At 37.8% G+C, this 15,706-nt stretch overlaps 1 protein-coding gene across 2 annotated transcripts in view; it reads right to left on the bottom strand.

Moving 5' to 3' along the window:
• The window catches only part of RAB27B (RAB27B, member RAS oncogene family), a 177,222-nt gene that overhangs the window by 57,975 nt on the left and 103,541 nt on the right, over nucleotides 1-15,706 (bottom strand). The window contains exon 1 of one of the 2 annotated variants that reach the window (XM_001925811.5): nucleotides 7,917-8,776. The exons of the other annotated variant lie outside the window; for it this stretch is intronic. The gene's annotated coding sequence lies outside the window, so the exon portion shown is untranslated. Of the gene's footprint in view, nucleotides 1-7,916; nucleotides 8,777-15,706 lie in introns of those variants that run through there. 2 annotated transcript variants of the gene reach the window in all.

The following is a 15,706-nucleotide window of genomic DNA, read 5'->3' as shown; positions in this document are numbered from 1 at the left end:
TTTTTCCTGCACAAATCCTGAAAGTCATATATTTTCCATCCCTCAACATGCTTCACCTTTTCCATACCTAATTTCAATTTAGGGGGCATCTAATGCCTCCTTAAAACGAGCAGTTGAAACTATAAAAATTTCGCTTTTCTCCCAATATCTGGTCAATGCCATTCATTATTTCTCTAATCTGACTTTTCTTCAACCTTATAATCACTGAGCTAATTTCAGACCATTTGTCTTTCCCACTTCTAACTGATCTCTCTACAGTTTTAATCCCTTTAAATTTATCTTCTTCTTTATTGCCACAGTACTGCATTCAAACTACTAACATAAACTTTACCAGGGCACACTAAGATTATCTGCTTATGTATCTACTTTACCAAATTCTAAGTTCTTCAAGAGCAGGAACTATGTCTTATCCATCCTTAAAACCAAAGTATCAAATATGCTTCTGACATAGAAAAGGAATGTGAGGAATTTTTCTAATAAAAAAAATATATATAAATAATACCAAAAATTAAGTTGCTATTATTAGTTTTAACATAGTGAGCAGAACTTTTTGTTGTAATAAATAATGTTGTCAACTTTAACATAACTAACTCGACATTTTCTCTAAAGTTTGTATTATAAAGGTCCAATGTGTGCTCTCCAAAAGATGTCAATAATTCTTGCATTTTTTAATTTTCATGTTTTGGATCAAGTGACCTTAGACAACAACATGTTAATGGTAGAGAAGACTAATTAAAAAGCAGTTTTGAGCTATTTCTTTAACCTTCCTATTTCCATCTCTAACACACTTTAAAAAAAATATGATTCCTGGGAAATAAGACAAATAAACTGGTTATAAAACATTATGATGAAACAGAACATCTTTCTTTAAATATATAGTTAACATTTACAAACTTGAATTTTTCCTTTTCTCTTTTGAATTAGTTTTCTGTCCTCAAGTTGCCAAGGCTATCCCCATAGGTATCTGCATATTTACTGTTTTGATTTTAAGAATCATCATTACTAGTCTAGACTAATCAAACTATACTTCAGGCTTTAATCCAATACCTTCCAGGAACTAAAGGAGAGGAAATGAGTTTCTGGTTCCCTGGGCCTCACACATGACTTGACTTTAAAAGTCAATGTACTTTGAAAGAGTGAAAAGCCATAAGGAGTCAGAACCACAAAAACCACACTTGATTAGCAAAGCTGTTGGGAACCAGAAAGAAGAACGTTATAATTCAAAGGAAATTTATCTACATAATGACTCAGTTGTGTTACAGAGAAAACCACACCACAGAATTCAAAGACCTTCCCCAGCTTGCACCGGAAACAGATGCAAGCCAGGCTTCCTCCAAGTCTGCAGAGTAGAGCAAGCCTGCAATTGGTGGAGTTTTCCCCATTATAGGACAAAACACATGTAGGACAAGGGTCTTTACTTTCCATTTTTCATCTTTCTCTCGCCTTTATTTAAGTACACACTCTGTAATCTCAAATGGAATGATTTCTCACCAAGGATGTCAACTCATGGGTGGGGAGAGGGCACCTCAATTAAGAAGGTATCTAGGAGCATTACTAATGAGTTATACTTTTTAATTTTGTTTCCTTCATCTTTCCAGTAGCTAAGTGAAAAATTATAATCCAATAAGGGGGATTGGGGGAATTTATATGTCAATTTCAAATGACTAGCACCTGATGATGGCTTACCACAGTCCTGAGAAAAACGCTAACCCAAAGTTGTTCATTCCATTTTATTCCTACTATGCAGTCTTCAGTCTTCATCCTCTTTCCTTCCTTCCTCCTTTCTTTCCTTCTCTCTCTCCCTTTCTTTCTTTCTTTCTTTTCTTTCTTTCTTTCTTTCTTTCTTTCTTTCTTTCTTTCTTTCTCTTTCTTTCCTTCCTTCCTTTCTTCCTTCCTTCTTCCCTTCCGTCCCTCCCTCCTTCCTTCTTTTTCTTCTTTCCTTCCCTCCTTTTTTTTCTTTCTTTCCCTCCCTACCTCCCTTCCTTTCTTTCTTTTAAATAACTACACCCACAGGATATTGAAGTTCTAGGCCAGGGATGGAATCTGAGCCACAGCTGCAGCAATGCTGGATCCTTTAACCCACTGCACTGGGCAGAGGATTGAACCTGTACCTCAGTAACTATCTGAGTCACTACAGTTGGATTCTTAACCCATTGCGCCACAGCAGGAACTCCTAGCATCCCATTTCTAAATGAAGATTAAAGAATAAGTCTGCCTTATCAGTTCTCACTAATTTAAACCTGCTTCAGTACATTTTTAACTCTCAGTTATAAGTACCAGAATATTGTCACTAACGTGTTTTGTTTTGTTTTGTTTTTGCTTTTTAGGGCTTCACCTGCAGCATAGGGAGGTTCTCAGGCTAGGGGTCAACTGGAGCTGCAGCTAATTGAAGCCATGGCCACAGCCACAGCAACACTGGATTAACCCACTGAGCAAAGCCAGGGATCAAACCCGCATCATCATGGATAATAGTTGGGTTTGTTATTGCTGGACCACAACAGGAACTCCCTGGGTTGTTTCTAATAGAAGCTTTTACCTCCAAACCCTGGGAAGCTGTTTAATAACAGGCATTGCTAACCTTGGAATGATTAAGATCAAAGGTTAAACTGGAGAGGGATAGGAGCAGAGGAATGGGAATGATAGTTTCCACATATTTAATTGTGGTTACCATCTTTAGCTCACCCAAGAAATTAAGAAATGAGCAAATGAGGTGCATTGTTCCTGCATTTCCCAGCACCTGGAAGAAAATTTCAGAAAATCCGAGGCCTAGGTCAGCCAAAGGAGGCACCTTGGGTCAATATAAGGAAACTCTTGATCTTGGAAAAGGCGTTTACTTTAAGCACTAAGAGATGCCTAGTTTTTTTGTTTTTGTTTTTGTTTTTGGTCTTTTTGCCATTTCTTGGGCCGCTCCTGCGGCATATGGAGGTTCCCAGGCTAGGGGTCTAATTGGAGCTGTAGCCACTGGCCTACGCCATAGCCACAGCAACGCAGCATCCAAGCCGAGTGTGCAACCCACACCATAGCTCATGGCAACGCCGGATCCTTAACCCACTGAGCAAGGCCAGGGGTCAAACCCGCAACCTCATGTTTCCTAGTCGGATTCATTAACCACTATGCCACAATGGGAACTCCCAAGAGATGCCTAGTTTTTTATTTCCTCTGAAAAAAATCTAGTTTTGTTCCATATTTTAAAATGTTTTGACATATCCAGAAACATTTATCAACAGTACGTTTTGTTTATGAAAATACTCATTTTGAGTAATAGTCCATGAGAACTAACACTTTTAATGAACCTTTCAGGCTCTGAGGACCTTGCCTAAGTTAGATTGGACAAATATCATACAAACCAATTTTGCTTTTTCTAATTATTTTTGTTCTGGTGTATCCCTCAGGTTAGATTTAATACACAGTTTCATTTTTCTGAGCAAGTGAAGGAGAGAAGCAACAAGAAAACAGATTGGGTGGACCCCAAGTTTGCTATAATTGAAAATAAATTTATGGGCTACAGAAGGAAAACTAAAATAAAATCTAAGCCTCTTAAGATGAAAATTTTCCTCTTTTATAGCATTTATATATTTTTCTTCTTCTCTTTGTGTGTGTATATACTATACATATATATATACATCTATATCTATGAATACCTATCTATTTATCTAGATGAGTAAATAGATGCATAAATGGAAGAGAGGAAAGAAACAAGGGGAAAAAAGTAAGGTGAGGAACTAAATATGAATCAAGAGTTGTAGGCTACCCAGGTCTAAAGCTAGACAACAGGAATATTAAAGTAATCAATCTATTCCTTTTATCTTACACAGGAGAAAATCATGCCTTAAGGAGACTGAATGCCATACCCATAGCTATATACCACTTGGCACTAGCAGTATTTGATTAATGACAGACTTCTGAAAGATCTGACTTACATCCTACCAATTTTTTTTTGTTGTTTTTGTCTTTTGTCCTTTTAGGGCTGCACCAGTGGCATATGGAGGTTCCCAGGCTAGGGCTTGAATCAGAGCTACAGCTGCCAGCCTACACCGAAGCCACAGCAATGCAGGATCACAGCCGTGTCTGCAACCTACACCACAGCTCACAGCAACTCCTGATCCTTAACCCACTGAGTGAGGCCAGGGATAGCACCCGAAACTTCATGTTTCCCAGTTGGATTCGTTTCTGCTGCGCCATGACGGGAACTCCCATCCTCCCAATTTATGACATCTATATCTGCCTTCTCTGAAATTTTTCTCCAGATTATGTGGGTGAGTCTTAATGTCCTTGAATATAATTCTGCCTACTAAAAAAAGGTTGCTCCTACATTTCTGGATGTTAGACGTTTTAGATGACAGATGACAACTTAATTTTGATGTTTTGTTACTTTTTACAATAGTGTTAACTAAACTTTCACTATCATCTCTTAAGTTGTGGTCTAGAATACCTATTAAATACCAAACAAATTGAATTCTTGCTTGTATTTGTAGGATCACAGTTTTAGAAGAGAGCTTGAAGGTCATTTAGTTCAACTTGCTGGTACAGACCATGTCTACAACAAATGAGTCGTGGAGTGGACTTCATGGGTGTTCCCAGATCTTCTCTGGTCTTTTTAATGACTTCCCAAGTGGTCTCTCCACCCTCACCTTCTGCCCCTCTCTAGCTCCTGCTTTCTACTCTCTAAACTCTTCACTAGACAATATCTAAATAATAGCGTCTTCTTTCACTCAGAATAAAAATCAAAAGTCAACTCGTTTACTAGAATTTTCTCTGTCCTGCCCCCAAAACCATCCTACCCCCAGATGCACAGACAGGCTTCTTTGCTGTTCTGGAAGATGCCAGGCCAACCTCTCCCTCCTGTTGTTCCTGCAGTCTGGATAGCACTTCCTCCTCCTAACCATCGGGTTCACTCCCCGGCTTCCTTCAGATCAACATTCAAATGCCATCTTCTCAGTGAGCCTTTCCCTGGGCACCAGATCTAAAATTTCAACACTCCCTGGGCTGGTCCACTGCCACTTTCTGCCTGCTTCCCTTGCTTTACATTCTTTCCTTAGTGCTTATCGCTAAAATATCCTAAATCCAAACTGCTCACCTCTGTTTACTCTCTAAAGTAAAAGGCAAGCTCTCTGGGGTCAGTCATTTTTACCTATTTGGTCTTCTTCTGTCCACAAAGAGCCCACAATAGAGCTGGACACTATTAATAAATATTTGTTGAATAAATGAACAAGAAATTCAAATTCTTTTACTCATTCCATTCAGGAGAGTCTAGTTAGAAAAGACATCTTGAAGATTTTTTGGCTACGCCTTAAACAGCATTTTACTCTCTTTACTGGTAATCTAGATAAGTTCCCTTCATTTAAGGAGGGCCTATGAGAGAAGGTTAATATTTAAAGGGGAATATGAATAATGATTGCAAAGGGTGTGAAGCAAATTAAGTAACACTCTCAACTCCATTTATGTGGTTGACAATAGGTTTTTATTATGCTTAGTGGTGTTGCTACTTCCTACTAGTATGTAATAAATGTCAGCTCCATATTACACCCAATAATGAGTGAAAAATCATTCTCCTTTAGCCACCAACTCTAGAAAGTGGCATATGCCTTTTCATGAGAAACACGTAGTTTGTCCTGTCTCTTACTGCAATTGTTTTCCTGAATCTCAACGTTGCAATTATTTGCTTAAGAGCTGACCTCTTGGTTAACCTAGCTTGATGAATCAACTCAAGAAACCGGATTAATTGTAAGCTGTGCTTTATGGGAATAGCTGGTCCATGTTTAATGCTCAACTCATCTGAAGGACCAAAAAACTCACAAAGAATGTCCCAGGGTGAGGGCAAGAAAAGAGCAGATTTCTTTTCTGAACCACCTGGGACTTTGGATGACTTCCACATTTCCAGAAGTACAGTTAAATACATGAAAAGCAATTCAGAAGCCAGTAGACAAATTTTAGCATAAGCCAGAATGCCAAGGAGCTGAGCAGATCAATTATATTAGGGCTGCCTTCCCCATTGAGTCGGAAAATATTCCTGTTCCAGAAATGGCCTATGAGAGAGCTGTGGTTTGCTCACATTTGACAGATTCCCTTTATTCTCTCTTGGCATCTTTGAGAACAGGCTCATCCAGTTTCATCTTGCAATGTTTTGCTCTCCTTTTGAAAGCAAAGATGGCAACATTTTATGGGAGGCCATTGTCAGTTCTTAGGTAAAGCCTCATTAATATTAAACTATCTGTCAATATTACCCTGTTTTGGTCATCCCTAAGAATCCCCTTTTGCCTTCAAGAAGGACTGTTTCCCTCTGGGTAGGGGATTACGGTAGAAACTGTGAAAAATAAGTATTTAGGGGAAACAACATAAGGCAAGTATGGCCTCACCTCATACTACAAATTGGATTTTATAGTAGCTTGAAAATTCAATAAACTTAAATTCTTGAAGCTATAATGCTGAAGTTAACTTTTCTGTTAGCTTTTCAAATTTAGAACAATATTAACCATGCATAAACAAATATATATTTATATTATTATTGAATATGTGTGAATGTAACTAAATATTAAGAATAGTGCACTGGTCAGCCATAAAAATGAGTGAAATAAATGCCATCTGCAGCAACATGGATGGGCCTAGAGATTCTCATACTAAGTAAGGCAAAAAGAGAAAGACAAATACTATGTGATATCATTTATATGTAAAATCTAAAATATGACATAAATGAACTTATTTAGGAAACAGAAACAGACTCACAGACATAGAAAACAAACTTATGGTTACCAAAGGGGAAAGGGGGAGGGGAAGGGATAAGTTTGGGATTAGCAGATACAAACTACTGTATATAAAATAGATAAAAACAAGGTCTTACTGTATACTACAGGAAACTATATTCAGTATCCTATAATAAACCATAATGGAAAATATGAAAAAGAATATGCATATGTATGTATAACTGATTCACTTTGCTGTACGTCAAAAACTAACACATTGTAAATCAATATTTCAATAAAAACAAACAACAGTACACACTTTGCTTTGAAACAGAAGTCAAAATTCATAGCTATTATTATGTTAAATAATAATCTTGTTGCTAATAACTCTGAAACTACATGTTATTATTGACTTGGGCTAAATTTAATAATGTGCCATATATACAACTGGAATTTTATATGCCCTTAATTTCAGGTATGAAATAAAAAGCAGTAACCATGTTACAAGTGTGAAGACTTCAGCCAAACTCAGCCTTTTCTTGGAAACACAGCCTCTAGCTTGTGCTTAGGTATTTCACCTGCTACAAGTTTTCAGTTAATTAGATAATGTTGTATTGAGTGGAACCCTCTTCAAAGCTAATTTATTGTGACCAGTTGAACACACACACACGTACACACCCTTCTAGCTGCAACACCTGGGTCAGAATTCAGAAGGAGTAGGGTAAAAAAAAAAAAAAAAAAAATTGGCAGACATATATTACGTTTGATTTTTCTGCGGCTGTTTCACCTGAGGACATGCAAAGAAATGTCTTATCACTTGTCTGGCTTGTCTCCTGATGACTTCTCCTTACAAGAAACTCTAAACACATTATTATTATTATTATTAATTGCTACTTTGGTTGTTTTTGAGCTACAGATGGAAGGAAAATCTCATTGCCTTGCCTGGTTCTTGTTTAATCCTAACCAGCTGTTTGAAAGGCAAGAACCAAAACAATGACAACCAGCTAGTTTTCTCAATACATCCGCGGCCCCATCGCCTCTGCACCGGGATCTTAGTGGAAGCCGCGGATCTGCGGCGCTCACACCCAGAACCAGGCTCGAAAGCCGGCTCCCTCGCGGCCGGCCTGCGGCTCACCGTCCACGTCTCACTTCCTCTACAAGCGGGCGAGCCGCCCAGCAAACCCGGAGTGGGTGGGAACACATTCCGGCAATAACAGCCCGGCGTCCCCAACTCACCAGCCTGTGAAGTTTCCTGGGCGAGAGGTGTCAGGTTTCAGAGGTTGCCTTCCCCTTGCCTGAGCCCTGGAAGTCCTGGGCTCCGACAGCGGCAATCGCCCTGGGATCTCCCTTCCAGGGCAACAGTCCTGGGGACAGCGCCTGTGTTTCCAACCTGTGGCGCTGGATCGATCCAACGCCGGCCAGCCGGCCCCCAGCCCCTGCCCGTCAGGACTGCAAGTGGCAGGACTTGTAGCACCACCCCGAGTCCGCCGAGACGCCGGGATCTGGAAGGTTTGTGTGAGAAGAAGGCGTGTCTCTCCCTCCTAAAGCGGACGTGCAGGGCGCACCTCCGGCTGATCTTGGTGGTGACTCAAAGGCGCCCAGCTTCTACTTCAGTTCTCCGCAGTGTGGGGCTCCAAGACTTTGCAGCCAGCTCATTTTTAGCCCCTTTATTTTCGCGTGTTTCCTTTGGTTTCTCTTATTCAAAGAGCCCAGGGCATTGTGAGAACGGCTTCCATTGCATCTTCTCCTAGGGGTATGTCTCATTAACTAGAGAGAGTGAGGGATTGCCAGTGGAGAGCAGAGACAGACTTCCAGAAATTCAAAGGGGTTGGAAGGAAATTCATATCTTAAAAGTTAGCATCTGTTAATATGAATACCTTCATCTGTATGCACCACCCTAATCTTTGCCTCCTAAAGTCACTTAGGATTGGTAAGTTAGTATACAGAGTACAGTATACAGAGGAGCACAAATTGACTGAACAAATACTTATGAAGTACCTGCTATGTTCAGACCCTGTTTCAAACACTTGAGATTCGGTCCTCCACAACCAAGACTGGCTCTCCTTCTCTCTCCTTTTATTTTTTGTTTTTTTGTGTTTGGTTTTTTTTTGTTGTTGTTTTTGTTTTTGTTTTCCTTTTCTTTAGAGCTGCACCTGTGGCATGTGAAGGTTCCCAGGCTGGAGTCGAATCTGAGTCTACGCCACAGCCACAGCAATGTGGGATCCAAGCCACTTCTGCAACCTGCACCACAGCTCACTGGCAACACTGGATCCTTAACCCACTGAGCCAGGCCAGGGATTGAAACTACCTCCTCATGGATACTAGCTGGGTTTGTTTGTTTGTTTGTTTGTTTGTTTACCGCTGAGCCACAATGGGAACTCCAAGGCTGGCTTTCTTGGGGTCACACTTCAGACTGACTCTGACATTCCTGGTTTGCAGACTGATGGTAAAGGTAAGACTTCAAGGTTGAAGACATAGAAAAGCAATGGATTTTATGCCTCTGTGAAGAAAATTTAGAAGTTCCAAATCTGCTGCTTGCGTTCATGTTGGTAAACAGGTGACTGCTTAAACGGTCATTGTTTGACCCAGTTCTGACAAGGTACTGGGAGGCACTGACATTATCAGTTATGGATCGCCTCCCAGAAAGTGCTAAAGGAGGGTGTTAAAAAAAGGGCCTAAAACCTAAACCAAATGTAAACAAACAATAGCAAAGCAGTGGAGAAGAAGACTTTGGAGAAAACATTTGGTTCCTCAGGAATCTGTCTATTCTACTATGAAACTATAGAAGAAGTTCTGTTTTCTGGGCCTCAATGTTCGTATCTTGAAAATGGGGATAACAAAATGCCTTCCTAGAATAACTGTAAATGCATTCACATCAGCAAAATGCATAGAACAGTGCCTAGAACAGTAAAGTCTATGTATGTGTTGGCTATAACTACTTTTTGGTAGCATTATCTACTCCATTCTCCCAAACTAAGCTCTGATTCATAAAAATTATTCTGATCTACTGAAAAAAAATTATAGGAGGTTTGGATTGTAGATTTTCAAAATACATATCCTGGGAATCTATATTTATAGTAAATCTATTTTGCATCCATCAGCAATATCTGTACAATAAGTGTGTGTCTATGAGCCTGGAGAGATGTAAAAGAAATATATAAACAACTTTCACTTTTTTCACTGCATAGCCCATTATTTAAAATGATTCTCTGTACCTGATACAAAATGGTAATATGTATTCTTCACCTAGTTTTATGTTCACATACATTAATCCTAATAGCTATGATTTCCCATATTTTCAATAGTGTTTATAAAGCCATTGTCCATAGATTAACTCATTGTCCGTAGATTTAACTCTTTCACAACATTGCTTTGAAAGAGGTGAAACATCTATTATTTTCATTGTCCCCATTTTTAAGAATGAAGAAGCTAAGGTTAAGTCCCAACAGTGTGACCAGAATCAGGAAGGTCCATGAATGCAGACTCCAGTCTGCTGATCCAGAAGGCCAAGTTTACAGTGGTCAAGACACTGTGTTGCCTCCCTACTGTTGCTGGAAAGAAGTTCCTGCATAAGAAAGTCTAACACACATTTCTTGTCTGCTCTCTTTGTCACCCTTTCTTTCCCTGGATCATTAAGTGTGGCAGTGGCCTTGTAGAGTTAACTCTTGTATGGCAGCTCTCCTAGAGTCACTTGTCACCTAAGTCCTATGTTTCAGGTTCCGAGGTTCAGAGGCACTACTGTTACCTGGTGATGCTCTTAGAGAGGTGTGGAACTTTTCCTTCTCTGTGATAAGAGGGTTGAAAGGAGGACAAGGCAGTGGGAAAACATGAGTGAAATGATTCCTGATCACTTCATGAAGGCCACTTTGACCAGGGCTAGAGCAGGATAAAAGACCTTGGAAATCCATGAAAATGAGATGACAGCATCTTGTGTGTTGTAATAAAAAAAAAAAAAATGCCTTTCTGTACCTGGAGTTTATGGAACACAGATTCAATTGACATAATTTCTGTCAATTGGTGTATCACTGAGTAAATACAGCACTAAGGTAAACAGATACATAAATGTACATGGGTGACGAGTTAAAAATAGTAAATCGATTATGTGTGTTTCAACTCCCCTCTCCCAAACCCCTCTGACACAAGAATAAAGGAATCTTTTAAATGTATGAAATCATAAAGACAAATAAAAGGGAGAGGAGACATCAAGAGACAAAAGAAACTGCAGTGGATGGTCTGGAAGAACCGAAGTCAGATGGAAGCTGGGAAACTGATTGAGAAGAGAGTTGTGTGCTGCATGCCTGTAGGAGGGGTTGTGGATAAGAAACATAACTCTCTGTGTAACCTGGGAAGCTCTAGCCAGGAGGCAGAAATCCACCAGAGAAGGAGACCAGCTGGTTGGGTGAACACAGGGGCTTAGTTAGAGGTCTATATTAAGAATGCTTAGACTCTAAGTTCTCTTCCCACCACCATGCAATCAACCAACCTTAAGTTTCTTCATCTGCTCAACCCAGCCTCCAGGAGACTGGAGATTTATTTTCTGGAGAAAGGAAACTAGAGTAATTTTTTTAACAAGATGAATTGGACTCATGCATTTTTACTGTGCTCCTACAGAAAATGAATTAAAAAGAAAGGTACGTATGAGTCAGTTTAAAAAAAAAAAAGTCTCTTGAAATTGAAAATATACTCAAAATTTTACAAAATGACAAAGTTATAAGATGAAAAGTCCATGAGAATAAATTTTTAAATGCACCAAGATACATCTTTCTGAAATATTAGAAGCCTAGGAATGAAGGGAACATAAAACATCTTCCAGAAATGCAAAGCAGAAAACACACAAAGGAATAAAAATTGCATTGGATTTTTTCAAGAGCAGTAATCATCTAGAAGAGTCTTGAAATGCCTTCACAATTTATAAGTGAATTATTTTGAAATGAGAATCATGTGCCCAGACAAAATGTCAGTCAAATGTGATTAAAGAAATTTTTAGACATGCAAGGATTCAAAAATGCACTTCCTTTTCTGTTTTTAGGGAAGGGTACCCCAAATAAACTTATAAATCAAGGAAGAGGAAGAAATGGATCCCAGGAAATGAAGGTCCAACACAGGAGGCAGTGAAATGAATTCTCCAGAAAAACAGGCCTAGAGAGAAGCTGAAGAGTGTACTATAGAAGGAAATTTGCCAAGAAAAGAAAGAAAGAAAGAAAGAAAGAAAGAAAGAAAGAAAGAAAGAAAGAAAGAAAGAAAGAAAGAAAGAAAAGAAAGAAAGAAAGAAAAGAAAGAAAGAGAAGGAAAGGAAAATAATTATTCGATGTCTTATGTACATTTGAAAATTTGAAAAATTTTTGATACTGTCTGTGTAGTGGAGACTGCAAGTGCTCATCTGTTTCTATGTTGTCTTTTTTCTGAGCACCCCACTGGACTTCAATTCTTAGTGCTTTGCCAGTGGGGAGGCATGTAACTGAGTTCTAGTCACTGATATGTGGGCATAGTAATGTATACCACTTCCAGGCCATTCCAATAAAATGACCTGTAAAATCCTCCATGCTTTCCCTCTCTCTTTATTAATAGGCAGACACAGACTTGGTGAAGAGCTCTGAGACTCTAGAAGATATTAAAATTCCCAGATGAAGGAAATTTGTGGCTCTGAATGTTGTGTGACATAGAAACCCTAACTACTACACATTAGACCGTGACATGAGCAAGAAATAAACTTATATTGAGATAAGCCACTGAGATTTTTTTTATGAGTTTTTATTAAAGCAGTTAGACTATTTTGACTGTTACAGTTTGAAAGATCATTTGGGATTTCAAATTTATGCATAATTTACAGGAGGTACAAAATATACTCAATAAATCAAAAAAGGATATTAATAATTCCAGGAAAAACAAAAGGTTATGAGAAAAGAACATAATTATAGTATAGTATTTTGTTTAGATGTGAATATAATCTGAATAATGGGAAACTGACAAGAGGGTAAACTTAACTACATTATGTGACTGCATGTGGAGGGTGGGCATAAGGAAAGACAGTGTGTATGTGTGCAAGACAACAAAATCCTCAACTATTAGAACATATAGTCAATAAACAATGTGTAAAATTGCTAAATAAAGAAATAGGATAAGCAAATCATTTAGAAATTTGCAAGTAAGTACAATAAAAATCCACTGAAAGAGTGAAATATTTTCCTGTTGCTATTGAGACTGGTGCTTAGGAAGAAATCTGTGCTAGTTTTTAAGAGTTTAAACATCATTTTTTAAAAGTATGAAATGCATTACCTTAATAAAAATAAAATTAACATTAAAGTAGTTTTAAAATATACATATGGAAACAAAAGACATTTGTTCAATAGAGACAAGATTATAATTTATTATTAAGGTATTTGCATATTTTTTTGCATAATAATCTACAAGCACTGGAGAAAGTGAATTTTGGATGCAGACTGAAGATAGATTTGAGAGGTTTGCACAGTCATTTATTTATTCACTCAACAAACACTTATTAAGTAACATGTGCCTGATGCTTGGGGATATCAGGCATGGGAAGTAGGAGTACATGAAAGAAAAACATCAGGGGCTCTATGAGAAAATGAGCATTTTAAAGCTTTAAAAAACAAATAGATTTGGTTTCTTCTCTCTTAGGCAACATGAGCCACTGACTTAACTTTTAGGGCAAGACACTGCCTTTCATCTTTCAGAATACTCTTAAAACTGCCATCTTGTCTCTCGAGTGGAACCCCACACTGATGAGATCAGAGGTTTCCTGGAATTGCAGCGAAGTCACAGTCTTTGCCAGTAGTCACACAGGGATTTGGCTCCACCCTCCACTAATTTGCAGCGCATATGATGTCTGTCTAATCTCAAATAAAAATCAACTCCTCCCCAGTTTGAGGAAACCCCACAGCATGACTAAAAGTCACAAGACTGGACTTCCAGGTCACGCTAGTTTTCCTAACTACTTTTAAAGATGTAACATCAAGGAATACATATGCTTAAGTGAATTTTTACTGGCAAATTACTTTAAATGTATAACACATCAAGACCTATTTTAGGTCCATTAAAGTGGACTTGTTCACATAAATGTACAAGTATCATCTATTCTATGGTGAAGTCTCAGCCTCTACACTTCTCATTTCATTTTGCCTCAGTTTTTCAGGATGTGAAATGGACATACACTGGAACCTTATATGGAAATTATTTTAACTTAGTCTAATTTGTTCTATGTTAATGGAACATTCTATGGAAAGAGATCAAATGATTTCATGAGTAATTCTGCATATAGAAAAAAATTTTTAAAAAGCTATACTTATGGACAAAATACAATTACAAAACTGTTTAATCAATTTATCAAATTGACTAACAAGAAATAAATTCATATTAATAAAAACTACACAGATAGGAAAGAATCTAATGACAATATGTACATATACACATAAATATAGTCATATGTCAATAAGTATAATTACACGCTTGAATGTAAGTATAGTTATTTACAAGCACATGTAAGTATATACATATATGCTTAATGCTAGCTTTATATTGAGCTACAAAGTAGAATGTCATATGAGCCTACCATATAAGTGTAAACACATGTATGGTGATGCCTTCATTTTCCCAAAATAGGTTATCAAAAACCAGTGTTCTTGTTCACAACTTTTGCTACTTTATAACTGCAGGCACTTCAGTTTGCGATGCCATACACTCAGGAATAATTAAATCTTTCTTAAATTCCTTTGCCTGCCTTTTTAATCAATTATCAGGTAATTTGTCCAAGCATTCAAACTAACATTGACTGATGTAATTCCAGGCGAGTATATCTTTCACCAAAATACTTCTTTGATCAAATTAAAGTACCTTCATAAATGGTCCATTATAAGAGATCTATAATGACACCAATGTAAAATAAAGATCTTTTTCAAGGTATAATTTGGGAAATTATGTGCCTTATATTTGATCCTATATATATTAAAAGATAATTTGCAAAAATAAAATTAGCAAATGAAGACTTGGTGTTAGCCAAGAAATCCATAGTTTCATAGTAAGATTGACTTAATAAAAATCTTATAACTACATGAAATATGATCTAATTTATTTTATAATCAATATGTTAAAATTTTATACACCCAAATTTTTATATATCTAACATATATTTAAAGGTCCTATTTTCAAAATGACACGAAAATTCTAAGTCCCACAGCCACATGATACCTCCTTCTAAAATATACATTGCTACCATAACCACTAAGTAGGATCCACTAAGTAGATTCCTATTCTGTGGAATTTTTATCTCCATATTTTAATACTACTGTAGATTGAGAGAATGGAAGAAAATTCCTGTGTACTTAATATAAAACATATGTTTTTGTTAGAATTATTCAGTTTATTTTAAATACATCATAAATAATTTATTTTTACAGTCATATATCTAGTGTTAACTCTTGGGAGAGAAGACGTTTTGAAAGAATGAGTTAGAGAACATATGATTAGGAGTTCCCATCATGGCTCAGCAGAAACGAATCCAATTAGGAACCATGAGGTTGCGGGTTCAATCCCTGGCCTTCCTCAGTGTGTTAAGGTTCCTGAGTTGCCATGAGCTGTGGTGTAGGTCACAGACGCAGCTCGGATCTGGCGTTGCTGTGGCTGCGGTGTACCCTGGCAGCTGTACCTCCGATTAGACACCTAGCCCGGGAACCTCCATAAGTCGCAAGTGTGGCCCTAAAAAAAGCAAAAAAAAAAAAGGAAACTATGATCAGAATGAAGATATGACAGTTAATAAGAACTCATTTTCTTGCATTTCTCTACCTATAAAATGTGGTAAACATTAGTCATCGTCTCGGTATAAGGCATTGCTTGTTGGTAGGATCTACCCCAATGCAGTCTTGGTAGGAGGGCTCTCTAAAAGTCAAATGGGTGGGATACTTATGACAGTGGTGGCACATGTGGATCTGGATGCAACAGCATCGGGTGTTGCAATGGTGGCACTCTAATCACATGCTCAAGTGATTTTATGCTTATAACTCTAGTCCTAT

Source organism: Sus scrofa, chromosome 1, assembly GCF_000003025.6.
Source record: "Sus scrofa isolate TJ Tabasco breed Duroc chromosome 1, Sscrofa11.1, whole genome shotgun sequence".
In the NCBI taxonomy this organism is placed as follows: domain Eukaryota; kingdom Metazoa; phylum Chordata; class Mammalia; order Artiodactyla; family Suidae; genus Sus; species Sus scrofa.
This window is presented reverse-complemented; position numbering and strand designations above follow the sequence as displayed.